A 25,994-nucleotide genomic window follows, 5' to 3' on the forward strand; every position below is an offset into this window, starting at 1 on the left:
CGGTAATCGAAGAACATGTATGGTCGTTTACTTTATTAGATTGGATGGCTGAATCATTTACTGAACATTACAATGACTTCCTGTTGGAGGCTGTTGCTGCATACTGTGCCTACACGTTGATGGATTAGATTGCCAGTTGTCCATCTTCCGCAAGTACTAACTCGCATTTTTTTTTTTTACTCCAAAATGGGCTGTATACTGCCCCTGATTGATTTTTTGTTTTTTAATTTTTTCCCGACAACCTTTTCGAACTTTTCACTACCACTTATACGGATTGGCAATATATGAACTTGGTTCTGTCTCACTCGAACTTGAACTCTGCGTTCCTACATTTATTCCCTATTTTGTTCGTGGTCCGATCAAGAGAGGGTGTAGTGGAGACAGGGTTTGCCCCCACACATTACTATGTTAGCATAAGCATTTTAGAAGATAAGCGCCATCTTGCCACTATGCTGCTTTTGCACACAACACTACAGGTAGCTGTTATTATAAGTAAAACTGCTTGCTTGCTTTTTCTTCACATGAGAACGGTCTGCTTTTCACATCCCTAGACGTGCACCGTGACCTTAGTCTGAACACTGTGTGCAGAAACCGTCAAGGTCAAATAATAATGTATGCTGTTGAATTCAGGTTGATCGGCCCACGCTTTAGACACAACAAGCACACAGATGCAAATGTCTGAAACTCGAGTGCCTTTAATATTGCATTGCATGCATGATGCTGACACACTTGGAGAAAACCTTTCCAGAAACAGAGAGCAGTGCTGATCCTGTGATGTGATTCACCTAAGCTGATCTTTGATGTATGGGGTTCCCCATTCAAACCTAGAGACCTTCTATTATTATAAAACTAGCTTATTAGCCAGGGTAGGGTGGTACACAAGGTATTATAGGACCTGTTTCCATTATCATTGTAATATGATTTCTCCCTTAGTTTTTTATGGAATTGTAACAATGCTGATGGTTTTATTTCTGATCATTTGTTTGCTTATGTTAGCCAAAGTACTTCATCTTAGAGCATGCAGTTAAAAATAAACATTTTGAACTTTTCCGTTTCTCTGATTACTCACGAGGTGGACTGATATGGGAATAACAACAAAAAGGTGTTCTTGATTCCCACCATTGCTGAGAGTGTTCTAAGTTGCTTGTTCTGGGTTGTCTAATCATTGGTAGTTTCGATATGATAAGGAGAACAAATGTGACACTGATGCTGGTCGGATAAGGGGTTCTAGGTACTGAGGTGAGTTGTTTGATACCCCAAAATTCACTTAGGTCCTGGTTTCCTGCGCATAGTTCTGTGCATGAGCAGAATCCCTGCAACAGTTGCACTTTGATCTTTTAGGTGCTATTTTTGACTAAAAATGTTAAAAATTCATAACTCTAGTTCTAATAATTGGATTTCTATCATGTTGGCATCAAATAATTTATTAAAACGCATTTTATTTTTTAACTTGGTGTGGGATTTTCCTTTTGTTGTGTTTTCACTTATTTACTGTTTGTGTGCTACATAAATACTTTACACATTGCCTCTAAGTTAAGCTTGACTGCTTTTTGTTCCAAGCTACCCAGGGTTAAGCACTGGTTAACATAGTGACTTTTTGTGGGTCAGCCTGCAAAAGAAATTATGTTTAAATTTCTTTATTATTAGTTTCAAGTAAAACTTACAACATTCCAGATTACATTTCCCTCTGTGAATATTGCTGCAGGTCCCAACAAGCGGGCGAGCTTGAATAAAGAAAAACATGAAACAAACTCCCACCCACCTCCTCACCCTCTCCCTCCCTTTGAAGCACAGTGCTTTTACAGTAGGTGTGCTCGGGCTTGCTCCTTGGCCTGGGGTTCCAGTCTCTATGCAGCTTATCCCCATTAGTGCTTTGTATCGTCTGGTGGTGCTGTTTGTGGTTGATCAGCTAGGTGCAACAGTCTCAGATATCTCTGGCAAGTAAGTTTTTTAAACTCCAAGGTCAGCAGCACCAAGAAGGGTTTCCAGAGGTCCTGGAATGAGGTTCCTTGGGAGGGAGAGCAAGAGAGAAATTCTCTCCATCCCAAGAATACGCCACAACCTGTGGAGCCACCCCAGATAGGTAGGAGAAGTGGTCATTCCCCAGTGGGATAGAATATATTGTAGAGGCACCCCAACACGAGTGCTATCTGCTTACCCCTCTGTGTCCTAAGTGGGAAGGTAAGAGGAGTGGAAAGGCGCAAGAGGGTGTAGACAGGAAAGCGGGGTTTCTAGGTGTCAAAGTGAGCATCAATATCATCTAATACCTGCTTCCAATAATTTGAGATTTGAGGGTAATCCCACAGCAGGTGGGTCAGGTTACCCAGAGAACCGAATGCTCTCCAGCATTGGGGCTATGTGTCGGATTGCCTATGCGGAGACGCGGGGGTGATGTACCAATGTGGTTGCGGTCTCTATGCTCGCAACACTGCGTGCTGTGTGGTGAGCCCTGTAGTAGATATCTGTCCATTCTTTCTACGAGAGCGTCCTGCCCAGATCCCCTTCCCATCTCAGCCTTCCGGGGGATCTATCTGTCCCATGGTTGCGTCCGAGGAACCTATAGAGTTCTTTCATCAAGCGCAAGTCTGTGTATTTCGCCACTAACCATTTTTTGAATGGCGTAAGGGACCTCTCAACGCCCCTGCGTACCCCCGGCTGCATAACCCAGTGCCGGATCTGATGGTATCGGAAGCACTCATTCTCTGGTAGATTGTGTTGTGTATGAAAATCGGTTGAAGACAGGGGCCCCTCTGCATCAAAAATGTGTCCTATGGACCAGCCGCCCTCCTTTGTTCATTGTGCAAATTCTCTAGCATCAAGCCCAGGTGTAAACTCGGGATTTTGGACTATTGGTGTAATTGGAGATGGAAATGGCTCTCGAGAAATAGCAACCCTGTCCCAGGCTGATAGGGTAGAGTGTGTCATTTTTGATGAGTATAGGTTGCGAAGCCTAGCTGCTTCTGCAAAAAAGTGGACTCCCCATAGGGGCTGTCTAGCCAAAGCTCTGTCCATGAATAGCCAATGCTTCTCAGATTCTGGTTGAGGCCACTCCACCAGGGGTCTCAACTGAACCGCCAGTTAATAGTCTTGGAAGTTTGGGATCACTAAACCCCCCAGGGTTGGAGACCTGTAGCATAGGTCTCTATGTTATGTTATGTTATGTTAATTTTATTTATATAGCACATTAATGCCCTAAGGCGTCTAAGCGCTGCTTGTTTCAGCGAATGTAGATAAAAGACTGCCCGATAAGTTACTTTGATTTAAATAACCAGGTCTTGACGGCCTTTCTGAAAGATAGAAGAGTTGGTTCATTCCTTATCCCCAAGGGGAGTGTATTCCATATTTTAGTTGTTTCCATCACAATGCTCCTCCTGCCCCATCGTGTTTTTATAAACTGGGCTGTATCAATAGATTTGCAGTAGCTGATGGAAGTTTCCTAGCTGGAATATACTGCTTGAAACTGTGACTCAGAAAAGCCGGGCCCAGATTATGGATTGCTTTGTAGGTTAGGCAGAGTACCTTAGAAGTTATTCTTTTTTATGGGGGGGCAAGGTAGTTCTTTCAGTTTGTGAGTCACTGAGCAAAATTTGGGGATTTTCAATAAGAATCTTGCTGGGCTTTTTTAAAAACCTGAAGTTTATTTGGATTGTATTTAGGAGTAGTCAGAAGCAAACTGTTACAGTAATCTAGTTTATTAGGATTAATGCTGTAACTAAGGTTTTTTGCAGGTTGGCCTATATGAAAGGCATGACCTTTTTAATTATTCTAAGAGTGTTGAATGTGGAGGAAGTGAGTGTATTTACGTGATCAATAAAATTAAGTTTGGTATCGATAATTTCTCTTAAATTTCATGATTTATCCACTGGGGTGGGGATTTGACCCATAGTAGTTGGCCATGCTGCTGGGCTTCAGAAATGTAATTCAGGGCCAAACAGTAGTACCTCGTTTTTTCTGAGTTTAATTTAAGGCAATTTTTGTCCATCCAATTTTGGACAGCTCTCATGCAGTTTAGAAATCTTTTTCCACTGCAACCAACGTTTTTCTCTATGGAGATGGCAATTTGGGTGTCGTCAGCATGGGACAAAAGCGAGAAAGTAAACTTTCTTATCAGGGCTGTAGTGGGGAGACATAAATGTTAAAAAGAGTAGGGCTAAGCCATGAACCCTGTGGGACTCCACAAGGCAGGGAGAACGGGGGATAAGAGAAGTTCTTTAACTTCACAACTTGTTCCCAATCTGTCAGGTAGGATTTCAGCAAATTCCACACTTGACCTGTGACTCCACATGTCAATAGGCGGTTTAAAAGTAGTTTGTGGTTGACAGTGTCAAAAGCCACCGAGAGATCAAGCAGAATTAGCCCCTTTTCCCTGATCAAGTTGCCGCCTGATCTCTTCTGTTGCCTTGAGCAGTGCTGTCTCCGTTCTGTGGTCGGATCGGACACCAAATTGTGTGCTGTCCAAAAGTCTATTTGTTTCTATAAAAGAAACCAGTTGTTCATTCAGGAATTTTTCAGCTATTTTTGCTCGTAATGGTAGGCGGGAGAGTGGTCGATAGTTGCACGGTTCTTTTTGATCGAGAGAAGCTTTTTTCAAAAGAGGTATAACAACTGCTTTTTTCCCAATCTGAGGACACGTTCCTGTTTCACACATAGTTTGAAAAATAGGTGTTAATCTAGATGCAGTGATTTCTGCTACTAGTTTTGTTATGTTTGGTGGACATGGATCCTCTGGTGATCCCGATGTGGTAGTGCTTAATAGTTTAATGATTTATTCTGTTGATGGTGGGCTAAATTCATTCAAACGTTTAATTGTATTGGAGTAATGATCTTTCTCTGTTCTAATGTTGGCATCATGCATGATTGATCATCTGAGAAGTTTTTATAAATTGTGTCTACTTTCTTTAAGAAGAAGTCTACTAACACGTTACAAAAGGGCTATGCAGCCTGGAACGCTGGTCTCGCCAAGTAAATAGCTCCAAGTCTTGCTGCAGCGAGTGCAGCACTCCTGAGGGGGAGGGGGGGCCTGTGGGAGGGTCTGAAATAAGAAAATTATCTCAGGTAATAGTGTCATTTTTATTGCCGCAATCTGACCTAACCAAGACAGCGAGCGTGGTCTCCATCTATAGAGGCAGTCATGTATGTGTCGCAAAAGCGCCATATAATTCAGTGAAGTGGTGCGTTGTATGCTAGCTGCAAGTTGAAGGCCTAGATAGGGGATGGTTTCTTGAGCCCACTGAAGGTGATGTGTGTCCTCCCCCCCAAATTTCACCTCAGATATTAAGGCGTCGTCATGCAGTCTTTGAGCTATGGGCTCCATATAGAGGGCGAACAAAAGTGGTGAGAGTGGGCAGCCCTGTATTGTTCCTTGTTGGATAGGGAACTGGTGCGAAGTAAGGCCATTCACGCAGACGGATGCGGTGGGATTGGTATAACTACCCAGTACCCAGTTTATGAATCTCTCTGGCAAGCGGAAGTGGCACATGGTTGCTTTAAAGTAGGGCCAGTGCAACCTATCAGACGCCTTCTCGGGATCTATAGAGAGGATCATGCATTCGACCTCAAAACGTTCGGATTTGTCTTTAATGTATAAGAGGTGCTTCGTTTTATCGGAGTACTGGCGGCCCGGGACAAACCCCGACTGGTCCGGATCTATCAAGCCGGGGAGGCAAGGGGAGAGCCGCTGCACCAGGATCCTGGTGAATATTTTAAGATCCACTTTAAGGAGGGAGATAGGATGATAGGAAGCACTATATCGCAGCCAAAGTCGCGATAAATATATCCTCCCATTCACAAGCTGGTGCTAACAGCTCATATCACCAGTTTGCCAGCGATAGCATCCACAAAAAACATTGCCACGGATGACCCCGGCAACTATCGCTAATGAGATGCAGAGCAGGCGTTCTCGAGCAAAAAGCCACAACAACACCACTCCACAACATTCTCAACGACCAGCCAGATCGGCCATAAGAACACAAAACAGGCGATAAGGCGCATTAGCAGCATGAAACTAACACCTGCTCTGACCTGGTGTAAAGTGGACGACATCCAGCACCAGACAAGGGAGCACAGCCCAGAGCCAAACATGAAGAACAACACATGCTCCCGAGCAACTGGACATGCAGCCCAGAGCCCCAATAGGGCAACAACACCCACCGCCACCCCCACCCCCGCTCTCCTGGACCGCACCACCCACCCCCCTTCCCTTTGGGCAAAGAGAATTCACATCAACTCCATGAAACCATGAACAAAACATATCGCCTGAAGTCGCACAATCACAACACCTAACATAGAGGTGTGACCAGAAAAATGGAGATCAGACATTCATATCATATAATCCAAATAAAATGTTTATTACAGATTAAACAAAAAACAACAATCTTGAAGATGCACGGCGGGTCTTCTCTGAGCATTCTGTAAGTCACAGCCTGCAAGACAGAAATACAGATAAGAAGGTGTGTCATGCGTCTATCAAAGTACAGAGAGAGCGAAAGAGAGAGAGAGAGCGCGGGGGAGAGGGGGATAGAGAAAGAGAGGGAGAGAAAGAGAGAGGGAGAGAGAAAGAGAGAGAAAGAGAGGGAGAGAGAAAGAGATGGAGATGGAGAGAGAAAGAGAGAGAGGGAGAGGGAGAGAGAAAGAGAGAGAGGGTGAGAGAGTGCCGACAATGCAGACCCAGGCCTCATTGCTCACCTGCAGCCATTAGTGTGTCTCCAACCACGTGCCAGTACACACTGCAGTCCCCCAGGTCCCTCATCTGAAACAGTTGCCAGAGACATGAATGGCAGAGTCTATACAGTAGCACACGCCATCATCGCTTGCCCGTCCCTGCGCACACAGGCAGCTGCACCCCAGCCCTCCCCCGCCCTGTGGAGATTGCCCGCCCCTGTGCAACCAGGCCTCACTGCTCACCTTTCACCACTGGCATGTCTCCAAGAGGGCCCACCACATGCCGGGGGGAGCCCCAAGCCCAGGGCCCGTGATCATGGCACCCTCCACATCATGCAGCCCTGCACCGCAGGCCACCAGATCACGCACTTGTTTCTGGGTCTTGATTTTGCTATGGCAGAGTACATATCAGTGCACATATCATCGCAGGCTGCACACCCGCTCAGCCCTAGAGGTGCCATTAACTCTGTGAACTGCGAAGCGACGCCATGTATCGGTAGGCCCGCACTGCCCGCTGGCTCAGGCCTACACTGCGGTCCAGCAGGGCTCACACTAATGCCACCATTCCAGACTGCCTGGATGGCGCATCATCGCAGGCTGCACACCCGCTCAGCACTTTAGGTGCCCCTACCTCAGTGGACTGAAAGACACCGTCCCGTGGCGGGGTACCTGTGCCTGCAGCAGTGTATCCGGTGCCACCAAGTCTGTGCACCGCGTGTCCCGTGGTGCGGATGCTATCATGTCACCCCCAGCACTGGTCATTGTGCTGCGCCTGGGCCCTAGGCCCTCAGGCAGAAATGATACCCACACAGAGACACCCAGTTGGAGAGTGTTAATGGCGTCCAGCACGTGCGCCAGGCCCTTTTTATTGGCAGGGTCACATGTCCTGGGATGCTGGTGCCGAATGGGGGTGGTGTGGGTGTGAACCAGCCGTGAGGGAGTGGCTGTGGCATGCTGACAACTAGACCTATGTGTGAGCAGCAGATCCCTACAGGGAAGACCTGGGACATGTAGCATTGACGTCCCCTCCTGTGAGCGTAAGCGGAGTAGGCTGGCCTGGCGTATGCCAGTCCAGCATAAGGGTGTGAGCAATGACCCCGGGGCTCTGGGCTTGCTTCTGTACTGGGCTGGACAAGGAAGTGACTAATGCGGGTGTCTCCGTTCTAGTGTTGGCACGACCCGGAACGCAATCGGCAATGTGTCACTCTGTGACCCAAGTCCCACAACATGAGCAACATGGATGTAAGGGGGAATCATTAACCCTACATTCATCCATACCTCCACACTTGCAAGAGCACAGACATGACACATCGCTGTGACAATGAATGTTTATTGCACATTCAATAGAGTGTCGTAGCTGGAGCAGTACAGGGCCACGCAAACCACACATTACATTGTTAGCCTGTGGAGGGCCAGCCAGAGTCCTTCAGGGAGTGACAAGCACATCAGAAGAGGAGGAGTTCAGTCTGCAGACTCATAGCTGTGTCATTGGTGACCAAACAGAATATTGCAGTCCATGTCGAGGTCCAAGGTGAGTGCATCGGGGGGCAGTGGAAGGTGATGATGCAGAGGGTAGAACCAAGCAGAAACAGGCCATATGGCGGAGATGAATACTACTGCTTCCTTCTGACCACAAGGGCAGATTAATCCGCATCTTGGTCCTCTGCTGTTTCATGTGCCTCACATGTGGAGGGTGGTGTTCTGTCTCCAGCACTGTGTGGCAGTGACACATCAGGGGCCGGAGGTGGAATGTGTGCCGCACTGTGTGGCACTGATACATCAGGGGCCGGAGATGTGGATGGAGTTGTAGCAGCAGCATGCATCAGCGTCAGGCCTTGTGGCAGCAATGCCATGAGGAGAGTCTTTATGGCATTGAGGGACCCAGCTACCTCTTGCTTGTGTGCAGCCGTGGCAGCTACTCTTTCTGCCCATGTCCGCTCCATGTTCTCCATGAGCTTCCGCATGAGTCCCAACTCCCGGGTGAGCTCCCTGGAGCCACTCTGATTAGACAGTCATTCTTGTTGCAGAGTCAGGACTCTGGCGATGTCAGCCATGGTTTGTTGGAGGGCATGGAGCGGACTGTCGGTGTCCGTTAGAGACTGTGAGTGGTCCCTGATGGGACTTAGATACCCATGTATGGCATCTAGTTTGGCTGCCATGCGGTCGAACCTCACCTGCAACTGTTCAGCCAGCTTCTCCTGGCACCACAACACACGGCGTAGGAAGGCCATGTGTTCGTCGCGGGGGTCCTGGGAGGCAGCCGTGGTGGTGGGTGCTGCCTGCTGTGTGTACTGTGCAGGGGATGGGTTCTCCTCGTAGCAGCTGGGCTGCCCTGCTCCTGGAAGTGGGCTGCGGAGGCTCTCCAAGAGCTGTTGGAGGGCATAGGAGTCGAAGGTGTGGTGGTCCTCTTCGTCATCAGAGAAGAGAGGTTGGGACTGCTCTCCAGGAGGTGATAATTCTCCCTCTGCAATGTGAAGGGGAGATGCAGTTTAACATTGTGTTCACATGTATGTTGACGCATTGTACATGTTTACATTCAGACTGCATGACAGCATACATTGTGACTGTTTGTGGGGAGCTGCCTATTTGATGCGGGACAGTGGACATTTCGACAACATCACGAATGTGTGTTTGTACTTGTAGTGTCAACTCACATTTTCCTGCAATGCCATATGTGATTGGCCAGTTTCTGCACACAAGCGGCACCAGTTGTGTCCTCTGTTCTATTGTGGACGTGTTGCAGATTGTGCCACATCGTTGTCAATGTTGATGTGCTCTACATGTAATGTGTGTGTACCGCATTTTGGGGGAGTCACCCCTGCAGCTCTGATTTGGCTGCCCCGTATCCCTTACATGCCGTGTGCCTCTGACTTCTGTGCCTATACAGTGCTGTGATGTTGCATACTTGGGTGCATTAGTCTCTTGGTGGGAGTTGGGGGTCTAGGGCATGGTTTATCCGCAGATGTGCTATGCTTACTTGTGCATGTGTGCCATTGTGTCCATCTCCCCCGTCCCCCAGTCCCTGTTCAGTACTCACCCTGTTGCTGTTGTGTCCGGTCATGTTGAGCAGTGTCCCATCCCCCAACTCCTGCCACTGTCTCCCCACTGATGACAGTGGACACCATTTCCTCCTTCTCATCCAGGTCCTCCTGTGGCACTGGGCTCCCACCTCCAGTCTGCATTGCTGCCTTCCGGTTGTTTGCGAGTTTCTGCTTGGTTTTGTGCTTGACATAATTCCAGCGCCTCTTGACCTCTTCCATTGTCCTCTTCAGCACTCCGACTGCATTCACCTTGTCCACGATGGTCTGCCATATTCCATTTTTAGTTACCAGTGGCACAGTGGAGGTGACGACCAGTAGTTGATGGTGTTTTATCACCTCTGTTATCAGGATCTTGCTTTACTGCAGACTGAACCTTTTCTTCCTACTCTTCTTCTCCGTGCCCTTCCCTGACCCGAGGTCCCAGGCTGGTCCTCCGGGTGGCTTGTGGGGTTCTGGTTGTCCTCTGCACTTGCTCTGGCTGACTCCATTGTGCTTCGCTGTTGTTTGGCATTTGTATGTGTTTTTTCCCCAACTTTTATAGTGCATTTTCCCGCATGTCGTGTGGGGATTGCAGACCTGTGGCTGGTTTTCGCTGATTTTTGTATCGCGATTGGCGTCATCGCCGCTTTTTTCGCATTGCTGTTTCTCATTTTTGCAGGGTTGCGTTTATTTTAATGCGTTCATTTGATGCATTGTGGTGGGTCTATCACATGGTGCCGCTGTGTTGTGAATACCGCGTTAACACAGTGTTATTTTCCCGCAATAAACTGCGATGTGAAGAGTTGCGTTAAGCTACTTTTGTGGTAGTTATCACACGTTCTTGAGAATATCCCCCATTGTCACTTGTCCTACCCCGGCTTGGGTACAACAGTGATTAGCACTTATAGCATTGTGGGTGGAATAGGGGAAGACAACCCAATGGAATTGTATACCTTAACAAATAGCGGGGCCATAGAAGGTTTTAGAAAAGATAGATGAGAACCCATCTGGGCCTGGAGAGTTAAGCGGTTTAAGCTTAGAAATAGCTGAGATTACCCCCTCTTACCCAATCGGAGATTTAAGGTTTTCAATTTGACTCGGGACTAGTTTGGCTGCCTTGTAAGTATTGTGCGGGGCTATTGTCAGGGAGTTTATTTGCCTCATATAGGGAAGCGTAATATTGCCAAAACGCTTCTGCAATGTCCTGATCAGTGGCCTGCTCGCGCCTATGGTGGTCGGTAACCATTGATATGTTCGATGCCTGTCGCTGTGCCCTCAATCTATTGGCTAGGAGTCTCCTACTCCTGCCCCCCCAGAGTAAAAAGAGTGTCTGAGCCTCAGCGCTGCATACTCAGTCCTATCAATGTCCAGGCCTGCCAACTGAGTTTGCGCTGCCTAAGCTGTTCCAAACCCCAGGTGCCCCTGTCCTCTGATGTCTATGCTCCAGCTCTTTCACCTCACTGATAAGTTGCTCCCTCTTTTCCCGCCGGATTTTGTTGTCATACGTGGCGATAGCTATAAACTCTCCCCTGACTACTGCCTTCAGTGCATCCCATAATGTAGCAATGGGGATATCTGGTGTGTCATTCAGTTCCAAGAAGTCCGCTATAGCCTTAGTGATCCACTGGACTACTGTGGGACGCTGGAGCATCGTCTCTTTAAGTCGCCAAAAACGACGGGCTAGTCGAGGGCCAGGAAGGGCCTAAGACATGCACACTGCAGAATGCTCCGACACAGCACAAGGGAGTATCTCGACCTGTTGTGCCTGCTGGGTCATTGTATTGGTGGTTAACAAGTAGTACATTCTGGCATAGGTCTGGTGGGGGTGCGAATAGAAAGTGTATTCCCTAGCCGACGGGTGGTGGGACCTCCATATGTCCATCAGCCCTGCCTCAGTCAGAAGCCGCTTCCCTTTTGTAGTGAGGGCCCCAGTGTGTCCGTGTCACTGGCTTGATCTGTTCAAGTCATTATCAAAAGCTAAGTTAAGGTCCCCCCCTATGACCAACGATCTATCAGCGCCCCTTGGAGGAACCTTTCCTGTCTGCCATTTGGGGCATACACGGTACCGATGGTGAAGGAATGCAGGCCTAGTGTGAATGTGTGCGCCAGCAGCCTACCCCTGATTTCAGCCTGCTTGAGGCCCACTTTACCTTGAAATTTCTAGGACATTAAAATGGCCACCCGAGCTGTTTTTGAGGTATGTGATGAGAAGAATTGCTGAGGGAACGCCCTGCATCGTAATCTATATGTGTCCTTTGACAATAGGTGTGTCTCTTGGAGAAGACAGATGTGGGCGCCCGTGTTTTCCAAGATTGACAAGACTGCCCACCTTTTAATTGGGCTATTGAGGCCTTTTACATGATAGTGAGGTAATCTTAAGGGTTGCAGTCATGTAAGTGATTTACTTAGCTCGCCATACATGTCTGTAGGGGTGTAGTACCAGCAACGGCCAAACTGGTTTGTGGGTGTGCAGGTGCTGTAGGTCCAAATCCTAACCCTGCAAGAGTCTCTACGGGCTAGAAGATGTATGTGAGAGGGGGAAGGAAAGTCAAAAAACCCCATGACATTGTAATTAAAATTTAAAATGACCTGGCAAACAGTGTATTAGTCCTGGGTAGAGAAACCAATGGATAGGCGTGAGATGTCAGCAGGACCAATTCCGCCTCCCCCTCCCACCTGAGCTCCAGTAGTAAGAAACGGGGAAGCTGCACAGTGCAGGCCTTCGAAACAACTGTTCCCTTCCTGCTGGCATAATCAGGCAGAGTTCAGTCCACCTTGACAGAGTCTTTTTCCAGGGAGGCAATTGATGCTTGTCTCTCTTTAGCAATAGTCTCTGGGCCCGGCCAGAGAGGAGGCAGACTTTGACCAACCCTCCTCTTTCTCCCTGGCCTCTGGGACTTCCTCTTGAGTTCCTCATGTTCGGGTGATCTTTAGATAGGCTCAATAGCCGCTTGGCCTCCTGCAGTGAGCGGATTTGATGCGTTTTACTGTCCAATTTAAAAATTATTCAGAAGGGATGGCCCCAAGAGTAGGGGATCTCCCTAGTGCGCAGGTTGGCAGTGATTGGTCTGAATCCCCTCCTCTTCTGCAGTGTGGAGGATGCTAAGCCCTGATCCAAGCGGGGTCTTGAGGCCCAGAACTCGACAGGGTGTTTATCTCGGGCCTCATGGATGATCCACTCTTTGAGCTGAAAGTCCTGAACATACGTGAGGATGTCCGTCAGGGGAGCCGTCGCCGCTCTTATTGGGCCCACTCTATGAGTTCTATCCAGCTTGATCTGTTGTTCCGGAGGGGCTCCCAGGATAAAGCCAAAGAGTTCCTCCACATAAGTGGCAATATCTGATCCCTCCACTCCCTGAGGAACCGTTCGAGTTCGTATGTTATTACAACAGGAGCGGTTTTCAAGGTTCTCCGCATTAAACCTGGAGATCCAGTTGCTGGTTGTGTAAGCGGAGTACCTCCTGTTGGAGCTGATCGATCTCCTCATCCCTCGTTGTGCCCTGCATCTCCAGTGTATCAACCCTTTCGCCCATCGTGTCCAGGTCCCTCCAAACCTCTCAAATCTCCTGGGCTAGTTCCTTCTTCATGGTGTGAAAGTCGTCTTTCAGCAAGGCGAATAAGGTTTCAAGGAAGGCACATGTAACAGGGGCATCCATGCTCCACATCTCTTGATCTGTGGGGGCTCCGGAAGGAGAAGGGGTCACCTCCGAGCCACCTGCGCCGTACTTGATAAGGAGATCCTTGACCGTGCGTTCTTTCTTAGTTTTGTCGGATGCCATTTCTAGTTTGTGTGTATCTTCTGCTTGAGCACCTTAAGCACGGCAACAACAGGACCTTTCTAGAGACGGATCAGGCCTTGGGATAAAGTTCTCTGCTTTGCCGGCCCCGGGGATTTCTAGTTTCTCATAACCTCGCTCCTAGCTCCTGCCGACCTCGAGTGACCCGACTAAAGCCACCAATGCCACCAACATGTCCATCTCACAAGTCTGGGTTCGTCGTATCAGGTCTCCTTCCTGTAGATGCTACCCAAGCCTTCCGGGGTACCAGGTCTGTGTCTGCCCCCACTCGGGCAGTGTTGCAAGACACTTAGCTCAATCTGCCCATTTGGCAAGGCAGGTGCTGGTTGCGAGAAAGAGGGTCGGCCTACAGGTCTAGGGTCCAAAGGCAAGAAAGGGGGTGAAGTTTCTCCTTTATGCTCACTTTTGTTTACCAGGCCCTAGGTTTGGGATTCAGTTCTGTAGGACTGGCCTGGCAGTATCTGGTGCTCAGAGCAGGCCAAAAAACTATCTTCTCGGGTCAATTGCCTCTGCCTCCCCTCTCCAGAGATGTCACCAACCTTCTGCCCACAAGAGAATCCGGGGCATTTTCTTCCAGAGCTGTGCTGCAATGACAATCAGTCTAGGCCTTCCGCAATCCCTAGTCCCTTCTCCTCTGCATCTCTAGCCGCGCGACCCTCTCAGGGGGACCACAAGCTCCAGCCGGGTGGCAGTCTGATCTGCGTCTCTGGCACTGGGCTCGGCCCCTAATCGACTTCTCGGCAGGATCTGAGCTCCTGCCGCTGCTATGGACCTCCTCGTAGAGGTGTGGCCATCGAGTCACGATCCAGGGAGGCAATGGCACCGAGCCCCCCAGTGGCTGCAGGTAGGCAGTTGGTCTCCCTTGCTGGGGATGCGGTGTTCGAGTGGGCGAGGGCAGGACTAGCCCGCTACCCCCTTGGCCTCTTGTCACAGGAGAAGGGAAGGTCTACCCTCTTCGGGCCGCGCGGCCTCCGTGCTCCGCAGCGGCTCTGTCCCAGTGCACCAAGGCGTGGTTTGTCCCTGTCCTCCAGAGGTCTGAAAGTGCACATATTTTCAAAGTCTCAGGTTTTTATGGATGATAGGAAAAGTCCAATTAGATACAGCCAAGGGTTCCAGTACCTCAAGAATAGCTCTGTGTGGGTCAAGACTCCCTCTGCCAGGCAATACCAGCAGGGTCCATGTCAGTTCTAGTTGATATTGGTAGGCTGGGAATGTCCTGCAGCTTTTGGTAGCCTTGTAACCACACAGGAGATTAGTTAGCTGACCTTTTAAGTCCCCCTCTTGGTTCTAGGCAGAAGAGGGAGCCAGCTCAGGGATTTAAGGCTCCTCTCAGGTCACAGACAGCTTGTTGAGTGCTCATTTGCTCTTCCACAGGTCCAGGACATGTTCTAAAGAGGGTGTACGTGAATGCAACATTTATGCCTGGCTTTAGTTAGTGCATGAGGGGGACTCCTGGCCCATTCCTTACCAAATGGGTAAACAATCCAGGGGGGTAAGCCTACCCACTTTTGTAGCACTTCCTGTGTGCCCTACTGCAAACAAACCCGCAGTCCTCTTCACTCCAAAACCCCAAGATGGGAACACCCTTCTGCCCTTGTGCAGGGCCTGGCTTACCACCCATAGATGTTGCCAGGGTAATGAGTAGTGCCCCTCTCCTTGGTCACTTTTTTTATTTTGGTAGTATTAAATGTATTGTTTGATTAATTAAAATCATTCCAATCAAAATAAAATAACGATATCATTTAAAAGACCATAGGTTAAAGTGCAATAAAATGCGGCTATGAACATGTATCCAACATTACCATAAGCAGGCAGTAATTATTTTCTAGAGATTAAACCCAGACAGAATGAGTATAATAAAAGGAGACTCTCCGTTTGGCAATGTGCCTGTTAATGAACAAGTGAATTGAATATTACCTTATGATGGGATAAATATAGATACATACATATTTAAACACATTTACTGTGAATCTTACAATCAAGTTATTTCTTAGAAAAATAAAAAAGAAGTCTCAATCCACTAACTTACAACCATACACTTCTTATCAGCAAAACATGTGCAAATCATGATGTGAATGTGTGCAAATTAGCCAAATTGCAAATTAGTAGGTAGGATTCTATTCATTACTTGAGTGTCAGAAAAGTTGTGTGACTTAATGAGATTAACTTTTAAATTAATTCCTTCATATATAAAACATTGCTATGGACAATGATGATATAACCAAATAGTCTTTCTTCATAATTTCAGCCTTGTGATGCAGTATCAAAATAAATCTCAAGTGCATTATGCATGTATGCGAGGAGATAATCACAACATTGCCTAACAATGGAATCTTAACGAATAACATTTTCTGTTATTAAGTCATCTCATGAGGCTAAAATCTCTATATTTGTTAGCATATATCAAAATGATATTTAGCAGTAGGGAACTTACAAAACATTCACAAGAAGTGTAAACATACTAAGATGCATACCAATGAATGATTCACTTTGTTCAGCCTTCGAATGACACAATAACTCATCAAAAATACAATAGCTGAATAGCACTTAAGGACACTTAATTCAGGTAATCAGTTATACAGGGAAACAGCTGAATTTTCAATAATAGTACATATATCAGCCTCAGCCAAAAACTGAGCAAACCAGCAAATAAGTGGACTAGAATTGTCAGAAAAACATAAAGTAAGCACTTGGCGGCACGTTCATACTCCTGCTTTTAAAAATAAAGGTTTTAGCAGGATTTGATGGGCACTTAATAAACTTAGACAAATGCATACTATATGCAATAGTGTTTCCTGAGGATAGTCGCGGAGCCTGAAAAACTATTTGGCCGTTCATGTAACCATTTTGGAGTCTTTACTTGGATAAACACCAAGCCTTAACTTCAGGAATGAGTCTCTCAATACATGAAGAGAAATGTGCAGCCAAATAAGTATGAATGTTTGAAAGGAATCTGATATGTGGGCTGTTAGACCTGGGATCTTTTGGCATGTTTCCCGTGTCTTTTTGCTGCCTGACCTCCCGGTTTTAACTCTGTTTTTGCTGGTTTAGTGTATCTGTGCACTTTCTCCTTGCTATTCAGTTCTAATGTGCAAGTGCTCCTGTTCTAAATTGTTATTATGGATTGGTGTTTCCACGATAAGCATATTAGATTTACTGGTAAGCCCCTAGTAGAGTGCACTAAGTGTGCCAGGGCCTGTAAATCAAATGCTACTAGTAGGCCTGCAGCACTGATTGTGCCACCCACATGAGTAGCCCTGAAAAAGCATCTCAGACCTGCCACTGCAGTGTCTACGTACAATTTGTAACTGCCATGTCGACCTGGCAAATGCCCCCACTTGCCAGGCCCTAATCTTCCCTTTTCTTACATATAAGTCACCCCTAAGGTAGGTCCAAGGTACCCTGTGGGCATGGTGCCGTGTATGTTGAAGGTAGGACATGCACTGGTGTGTTGACATGTCCTGGTAGTGAATTACAGTGTATTTCTAACCCTGGGCGGAGTTTGCAGTGTTGTACTACGCGAAGCTACAAGAAGTGCAAAAAAATCTCCGTCACACTATGCGGAGCTCTGCGTGCGGTGAACTACAGTAGAAAAATGCCTTTTGTGGTGATTGCACAGTGCCGGATACTTGTCCGCACTGTGCAATCATTGCTAACAGCACCATGCACAGCACAAGCTTACCTTTTCTGCCGCTTGGGTGGATTTTTACTCGAGCTGCAGCTTTCTCAATGCGAACGGATAGTTTCTCAATGTGAGCAGTCGCAAGCATACGCGACCACTCACAATGAGAAACCTTACCCACCCGCGTTGAGTAATCTCGCTGGGAGGTTTATTTTCCACGCTTGCGCTCTTCAACTTGACGTTGGCGATCGCGAACGAGGAAAAATCTCGCTGGGAGGTGGATTTTGCTCGCTCGCGCTCGCTAACGTGACATTGGTGAATGCGAGCGAGGAGAAAAACTCCGCTCTGCTATGCGAAGCAGAGTTTTTCGGAACTCTGCGAGCTTCGCGTAACGCGCAGTGCGGGAAACTCTGCAAACACCGCGAGCGGAGCGGGGTTCACCTACCAGTGTTATGTATTTCGTTTTTACTATTGAAAAGCTATCTATCCCATAGGGTAGAATGGGAGTTTATTTATAACATATTATAAATATAACTTCCCATTGGGACAAGATAGAAAGTTGGAGCTTAGTGTGCCTGAACTTAGAATATAGAAATGAATCTTTTAGTAAAGACGATTTTTATATTGTGTGTTTGAAAAATACCACTTTTAGAAAGTGGATCTTTTCCTGCTTAGCCATCCTGTGTGCCTCTGCTGGTTTGTGGATTGACTGTCTGGCTTTGGAGTGACAGGGGCTGGTGATGCTCATTTTCTCATACAGCCACTGGCGTGGGGGTTGTCCTGCCTCTCCTGAATGAGTCAGGGCTGGGCTGAATAGACCTGGGCTGCCTTCAGAGTTGTGGGAGGAGTTTTCACAAGCACCTGAATAGGCCTGGTCTGCATTTAGAGTGGTGGTAGGAGATTTCCCTTGCACCTGAATAGGCCCTGTCTGCCTTGGACAGTGCGGTCTCCACCTCCTGCTGGGAAGCTGGGCCAGAGAGGACAGAATTGGTTTGGACTAAGCAGAGACACTCTGCCTTAGAGAACAAAGGAATTTTGAGTATAAATATTGGGGCCAGACCCCAGAACTTAAGAACTCACTGGACTCAAGGAACCTACCAAGAAGGAGAGCTGTCAAGAGAAGTACTTTCCCTTTGCTGTGTTGTTGCTTTGTTGTTTGGCCTGCAGTTGCTGCTTCTGCCTTGGGCAGTAAAAGAACTGGACTGAACTTCCTTTACTTGTGCTGAGCATCTCCAAGGGCCTAAAGTAGAGCTTGCCTCCTGTTCTGAAGTCTCAGGGACTCCAAAGATTTCAGCAACCTCTGGGTACTGCTTCTGGAACGGCTGTTTCAGTTGCCACAGAGGAGAGAAAAGCAACTGACCCCGTCACCGACTCCATTGCTGGCTCTGTGTTCTGAAGGCATCGTCACATCTCACACTGCAACCCTAGTCTCACCTACGACGATGACTGCCACTGCCACTACTGAGTCACTGCTTGCACTGTGACCTGTGGGCATCGCACTCCGCACCGCCCTACTTCACTTCGCCACCCCAGGCTCACTGGCACTGTCGCTGCCTTCTGACTTTGAGACCCGTGACAGCTCCATGGCAGGGGGACAGCTCGTTAGTTTCACGACGCACAGCCTCGTCCCACACAGCAGTATGGGCTGATCGACGCCAGCTCCCGCAAACCTGCCCTGTCGCTTGCACCACAACCTGCCAACACCGCAACGCCTCGCCTCGCACCATAAGCCTTGGTCTCACTGACACCGTCTGGATGATCATCACCAAGCCGCTGCCTGCACCACATTGTAAGGGCACCGCACCCTGCACCTCCCATTTTGCAACCAACCGTGACAGTTTCCCCGACCGGCTCCCACCAACGTGCCAGCTGCAATGAGAAAAGTACTGTTCACAAGTCTGTCCACTCTTTAGCAGGCCCCTACCGACGGGGTCGGATTGAACTGTTAAAATGTTGTTTTCAGCATCATGGTGGACTTGGAAAAACAGTGTTTTTGAGCTATTTCTGCAATTTTAAGGATATCTTGCATAGTATATATTTTTAAGCACTGTTTGTTGGATTCTTATCGTTTTAGTCTTGTTTTGGATATATAAAAATATTAGCTATCTTTCTAAACTGGTGTAATGTTCTTTTGTAGTGTTTTCACTGTATTACTGCTGAATATTTGCAAATACTTTACACACTGCTCGGGCCAAGCTACCAAGGGGGTGAACAGGGGTTATTTTAGGAGTGTAACTCCCTTACCCTGACTGGGAAGAAGGGTCTCTACTTGGATAAAGGGGCAAACCACTGCCAACTAGAGACTCCCATTTCTAGCATAGGCCCTCCATGGGCCAATGTGGGCAGGGTGAATGTTTTCTTGCCAGCACAGATTTACAGGAGAGCCAGATTCTGACATAAACGAAGAATGTAAGTATTTAAAAAATGCTGTCTGTTGCAAAAGGGCTGCCCTTGGAGTCTAAACTCTAATCAAATTAGTGACTGCCCGATATTCTCAGAGATCCTAAAAACATATTTCACAGCCTTAATTTGCAGCAGGTCCAATAATTTAGCATCTTTCCCTTGAAAGATAGATGAGCGATAAGTTGAATCTGTAATTAATTTAGCAGACAGTATTGTCATGAGGTGAGCATAAGAGGGACACCTTAATTTTTCACAAAGACTTAAGGGCATATATTGTTTGGCCCTTAGTGGGTTGAAAAGGCCTCTGAAAGAGATCTTTCTGTCAAACAAAATGCCAAGGTACTTGTAGCTTTTGACTAATTCAATTTGTTTTCCTCATGAGTACCAGGAATGTGGTCTGAATGGAGATGATCCAATTGACATCATTTGAGGTTTTTTTAATCTAAAGTTCAAGCTAGTTGGCTGATATGTATTTGTTAGAATACGGGTTCTCTGGTTGGCACAGGTAGGTACTTGTGACAAGCAGGGAACCTTTCCTCTAGTCAGGGTAAGGGGTTACACTACTAAAACAACCCCTGCTCACCCTCTAGGTAGCTTGGCGCGAGCAGACAAGGCTTATCTCAGAGCGTTATAGGTTAAGCATTTGTGAACACATACAGTAACCAAGTGACAACACTACAAATGGACACCACACAGGTATTTATATTAAAAATAAGGATTCTTTATATAGGATTATCACAAGACCATTAAATGATTAAAAATACACAATACGGTTGCTTAGTTGGTAGAAGATAGCTTAGTTTCTCTTAAGTTCTTAAATGCGACACTTTAAGTCAATGTACCTTAGATGCGACACGCAGGGCAACGAAAGTGTTGCAGCGATGCAGATGCGTTGAAGTTCTTGGTGCAAAAGAAATATAGACGGGTTCTTCCAGATGCGTTACGCTTCTCCGATGTTGCGAGAAGACTCGACTCGATGCGTCAGCTACAGCGGCGTCACCCTTGACGAGTTGCGATAACAGCAGCCTTGGCAGCGGCACTCTTCTCCGACGTTGCGAGACGCTTCCGCTCAATGCGATGCTACAGCGGCTACACCCCTTCTGCGAGATGCGACAACAGTGGCACGCTTCTCCGTGGATGCGAGGCGCTTTTCTGGATGCGGTGCAATGCGACAACTACGATGGCTGCGATGGCGACACGCTTCCTCCTTGATGCGAGACTCTTCTCTCGATGCGGTGCAATGCGACAGCTACGATGGCTGCGATGGCGACACGCTTCATCGGCGTTGCGAGACCCTTCCGGAATGATGCGAGACGCTTCCGCTCGATGCGTTGCTGCAGCGGCGACACTCTCTGCGAGATGCGACGGCACGCTTCACTTCCAGCTCCTTGCGACACGCAATCCCTCAGAAGGCCCAACAACAGCAGCAGGCACTTCCAAAAGACTCTGGGGAGATGGGGGTGAAGTCCACTGGTCCTGGGACTTCGTTCAGGGGGCAAGCTCAGTTCAAGCCCTTGGAGATCTTTTTAAAGCACAAGTTGAAGCAAAGTCTTTAGTAGTCTTTCTCCTCTCCTTCAGCAGCAAGGCAACCACTGCAGGCCAATCCCCCAGGTCAGGGACAGTACTCCTCCTACAGCTTTCCCGGTTCCTTCTCCTCTGGCAGAGGTTTTTCTTGTTTCAGCAGGATCTCATTTCTTGGGAGCAGGGTCCCAATACTTATACCCCTAATTCCTTTGTTCCTCTGGGGTAGAGGGGCCTTTGCCCAGTCCAAACCAGTTCTTGAGCACTCTGTTGACATGACTCTGCCTTTCTATTCAGGGTGCAGGGCAGAGACATCAGCCGCTCCGCAGGAGGTGGAGCCAGCATTGTGGTAGCAGAGCACAACCCTATTCAGAGCCCAGGTGTACTCCTCCCACCCATCTGACTGCCAATCTTCCTATTCACTACCAGGCTACCTAGCCCTGCCCCTCTGGGTTTCCCCAGCCCTGTCACTGACACAACCAGACAGGCAGATACACATCATAGCAGAGGCGGGCTGAAATGGTCAGGCAAGCAAATACCAACTTTCTAAAAGTCGTATTTGCAAACACAGAATATTAAAATAAACTTTACTAAAAGATGTATTTTATTATTCTGAGTTCAGGCATACTAAACTCGAATTTCTACCATGTTCCCTGGGTCTGTTAGGATCATAGGATGTAACAATGCTAACAACCCATTCTGGCCTATGGACAACAGGTAGCCTTACAATAGTGAAAAATGAAAATGGCTGTAATTCTCTATTAGGACATGCCACACACATCAGGGCTTGTCCTACCGTATGCTTACAATGCACCCTGCCCTTGGGCCTACCATAGGGGTGACTAATATGAAGTTAATGGAAGGTTAGGGTCTAACACGTGTCCCCTCCAGCTGAAAGGTGGGGAGAACTACCCTACCCCAGGGAGTTCCTCGTCACTAAGGCAGAAAAATCTGGACAGACCGCCAGCATTGCCGTGATCTGTACCAGGGCGATGTTCCACCGTGAAATCCATACCCTGTAGGGAAATGGACCACCTCAACAGCTTTGGATTCTCACCCCTCATATGCATCAACCATCTGAGGGGCCTGTGGTCTGTGTGAACCCAGAAGTGAGACCCAAACAGGTAGGGTCTTAGCTTCTTCAGCGGCCAGACCACAGCAAATGCCTCACGCTCAATAGCACTCCATCTCTGTTCCCGTGGAAGTAACCTCCTGCTAATAAAGGCTACAGGTTGATCTAGGCCCTCTTCATTAATCTGTGAAAGAACAGCCCCCACACCATGCTCTGAAGCGTCTGTCTGAACGGTAAACTCTTTGGAGAAGTTGGGAGCCAAAAGCACGGGCGCCGTGCACCTAGCAGCTTTCAGGGCCTCAAAGATTTCTGACAGGTGTCAGTCCAAATCACATTCCTGGGCTGCTTCCTTGAAGTCAGCGCTGTCAAGGGGGCAACAATGTTGCCATACCCCTTGAAAAACCTCCTGTAGTACCCGGAGAGACCTAGGAAGGCTCTCACCTCTGTCTGGGTTTTGGGCGACTCCCAATTCAGGATGGTTTCTATCTTGGGTTGAAGGGGTGCCACCTGGCCACTCCCCACCTGGTGCCCCAAGTACACCACTGAACCCTGCCCAATCTGGCACTTACTCGCCTTGATCGTGAGGCCTGCCCTCCTCAGCGCCATCAACACTTCCCAGAGGTGGCACAGGTGTTCCTCCCACGTGGAGCTGAACACTGCGATGTCATCCAGGTATGCTGCACTGAACGAATCCAGCCCAACCAACACCTGGTTGACCAACCTCTGGAAGGTGGCAGGGGCATTTTTCATCCCAAAGGGCATAACCCGGAACTGGTAATGCCCATCAGGGGTGGAAAATGCTGACCTCTCTTTGGCCCCATCGGTCAAGGCGATCTGCCAGTACCCAGACCTTAAATCAAACGTGCTGAGGTAGTTGGCAGCCCCTAGCCGATCTATGAGCTCATCAGCTCTGGGGATGGGGTGTGCGTCAGTCCTGGTGACTGAATTGAGTCCTCTGTAGTCCACACAGAACCGGAGTTCGGGTGTGGCTCCCGGCGCTGCAGCCTTTGGGACCAAGACCACTGGGCTGACCCAAGGACTGCTTGAGGACTCAATTACCCCAAGGGCAAACATCTTGGAGACCTCCTCCTTGATGCAAGCCCTTACCCTGTCAGTCACCCTGTAGGTCTTGTCCCTCACAGGTGTACTATCTCCAGTGTCCACATCATGGATGCACCAATCAGTGACACCGGGAACCAGGGAAAACAGATCAGAAAATTGTCCCAGCAGCTGGCGACAATCATTCTGTTGCTTAGGGGTCAGGGTGGAAGAGAGGATGACACCATCCACTGACCCATCTTGCTCCTTGGCTGACAGGAGGTCAGGAAGAGGCTCGGTCTCCTCCTCCATCCCAGCATCTGTCGCTAAGAGCATGCCCACTTGGGACCTTTCCAAGTGGGGCTTGAGGCGGTTGACATGAAGGACCCTTAAGGGGTTCCTTGGAGACCGCAAGTCCACCAAATAGGTAACCGGACTCTTGCGCTCCACCACCTCAAAGGGACCGGTCCACTTATCCTGGAGCGCCCAGGGCTCCACTGGGGCCAAGACCCATACCTCCTGTCCAGGCTGAAGCTCTACCAGAGTGGCATTCCGGTCGTACCACCGCTTCATCTCCTCCTGTCTGGCTTCCAGGTTTGCCTCAGCAAGTTCCCTGAAACGCCTAGTCTGGTTTCTGAAGGCCAGCATGTAGCTATATACATTCTGGGGAGGTTTCCTGGGAGATTGCTCCCAGCCTTCCTTGACCAGACTTAGAGGTCCTCTCACTGGGTGTCCGTACAGAAGCTCAAAGGGACTGAACCCTAGAGACTTCTGTGGCACCTCTCTGTAAGCAAAGAGGAGGCATGGTAAGAGGATGTCCCACTTACGCCTCATGGGTCCTTCCAGGCCCATTATCACGCCTTTGAGGGTTCGGTCGAATCTCTCAACCAACCCGTTTCCTTGGGGGTGGTAAGGGGTGGTGAACTTGTAGGTTACACCACACTCTTGCCAAAGGGATTTCATATATTTAGATATGAAATTGGTACCTCGGTCAGACACCACCTCTAGAGGGAATCCCACTCGGGAGAAAATTCCCATCAGCGCACGTCCCACCACGGGGGCCGTCACTGTCCTCAGAGGGATGGCTTCCGGGTACCGGGTGGCATGGTCCACCAGGACCAGGATGAACCTATTGCCCATCGCTGTCCTGGGGTCCAGTGGCCCTACAATGTCAATCCCCACTTGCTGGAATGGGGTACCGACCAGAGGGTATGGTTGGAGTGGAGCCTTCTGCTTCCTTTCACTCTTCCCACTTGCCTGGCAAGTTTGGCATGTTCTGCAAGGAGTATCTGAACTACTGCGCATTTGGGGCCAAAAGAAGTGGGTGACAAGCCTTTCAAAGGTCTTGTCCTGCCCCAAATGTCCTGCTAAGGGTACATCGTGAGCCAGCCCCAGTAGGAAGGCTCTGAAGCGCTGGGGTACCACCAGCACACGGGCTGACCCAGGCTCAGCAACCTTAGGCTCAGAATACAGGAGGTTGTTCTCCCAGTAAATGAAATGTGTTCCGGACTGATCACCGTTGGCCTGGTCTGCAGCCTGCTGCCGCATACCCACAAGAGAAGGGCATTCTCTCTGCTCCCTGCAGAACTCTTCCCTGGAGGGTCCTCCTTCTTGCAGCCAATGGGTCAGCTCAGGCAGGTCCCCCAGTTCAGTTATCTGTTCCCCTGTAGGTTCCAGGGCATCCCCCTCAAGGTCTGCTCCCTCCTGGACCGTGGGAACTTCAGGGGCCGGTTTCCCGCGCCCCCTGCTCCTTCTCTTTAAGGCCAGTCCCTGGGCCTCCCTCTCAGGCTCCAGGACCTCTTGAGCACCTCTACTGGCTGCCATGGACCGTGTGGTGACACACGCACAATCCGGCATACCCGACATCTCCAGATGAGCACCCTTGACGAGATGCGACGACAGCGGCCTTGGCAGCGGCACTCTTCTCCGACGTTGCGAGATGCTTCCGCTCGATGCGATGCTGCAGCGGCGACACCCCTTCTGCGAGATGTGACGACAGTGGCTCCGACGGCAGCACGCTTCTCCGTGGATGCGAGGCGCTTTTCTGGATGCGGTGCAATTCGACAACTACGATGGCTGCGATGGCGACACGCTTCCTCCTCGATGCGAGACTCTTCTCTCGATGCGGTGCACTGCGACAGCTACGATGGTTGCGATGGCGACACGCTTCTTCGGCGTTGCGAGACACTTCCGGAATGATGCGAGACCCTTCCGCTCAATGCGATGCTGCAGGGGCGACACTCTCTGCGAGATGCGATGGCAACAGCTCCGACGACGGCACGCTTCACTTCCTTGCATCGCGCTTCCAGCTCCTTGCGACACGCAGTCCCTCAGAAGGCCCAACAACAGCAGCAGGCACTTCCAAAAGACTCTGGGGAGCTGGGGGTGAAGTCTACTGGTCCTGGGACTTCGTTCAGGGGGCAAGCTCAGTTCAAGCCCTTGGAGATCTTTTTAAAGCACAAGTTGAAGCAAAGTCTTTAGTAGTCTTTCTCCTCTCCTTCAGCAGCAAGGCAACCACTGCAGGCCAATCCCCCAGGTCAGGGACAGTACTCCTCCTACAGCTTTCCCGGTTCCTTCTCCTCTGGCAGAGGTTCTTCTTGTTTCAGCAGGATCTAATTTCTTGGGAGCAGGGTCCCAATACTTATACCCCTAATTCCTTTGTTCCTTTCTAAAAGTGGTATTTGCAAACACAGAATATTAAAATAAACTTTACTAAAAGATGTATTTTATTATTCTGAGTTCAGGCATACTAAACTCGAATGTTCCCTGGGTCTGTTAGGATCATAGGATGTAACAATTCTAACAGCCTATTCTGGCCTATGGACAACAGGTAGCCTTACAATAGTGCGAAACTAAAATGG

Source organism: Triturus cristatus, chromosome 8 (genome assembly GCF_964204655.1).
Source record: "Triturus cristatus chromosome 8, aTriCri1.1, whole genome shotgun sequence".
NCBI lineage: Eukaryota > Metazoa > Chordata > Amphibia > Caudata > Salamandridae > Triturus > Triturus cristatus.